Raw genomic sequence first — 398 nt, 5'->3', positions numbered from 1 at the left:
CATCGCAAATGGAGATTTGGGTTCAAAACGTTTCAAAATAAAATTAACATACAATTTTTGGTAGCGTATATTGCATGTGTTGGGCAACCCTGTCTTTATATCTTCATATGGCTGTGTTCATACATACCGCGTCAGAGAACGTAAATTCATCAATCTCATCAATTTACGTTCTCTGCCGCGTCCACACAGGGCAACACAGAGTTGACGGAACTTATAATTTGTGTCTATGAACACAGTCACAGGAAACATTTGTTGCTTCAACTTTGCAAATTCTCTTTTAATGTTGTTCGTGTTGTTTCAGACAGGGCAACTCCGTTGTTTGCAATTGTTTTTAGGTTAATTAGAGGGGCCATACCATAACGCAATAATCTAAATCGTAGTGTTCTATGGTCATCTAT

The sequence above is a fragment of the Anastrepha obliqua genome, chromosome 4, assembly GCF_027943255.1.
Source record: "Anastrepha obliqua isolate idAnaObli1 chromosome 4, idAnaObli1_1.0, whole genome shotgun sequence".
Taxonomy (NCBI): Eukaryota; Metazoa; Arthropoda; class Insecta; order Diptera; family Tephritidae; genus Anastrepha; species Anastrepha obliqua.
This window is presented reverse-complemented; position numbering follows the sequence as displayed.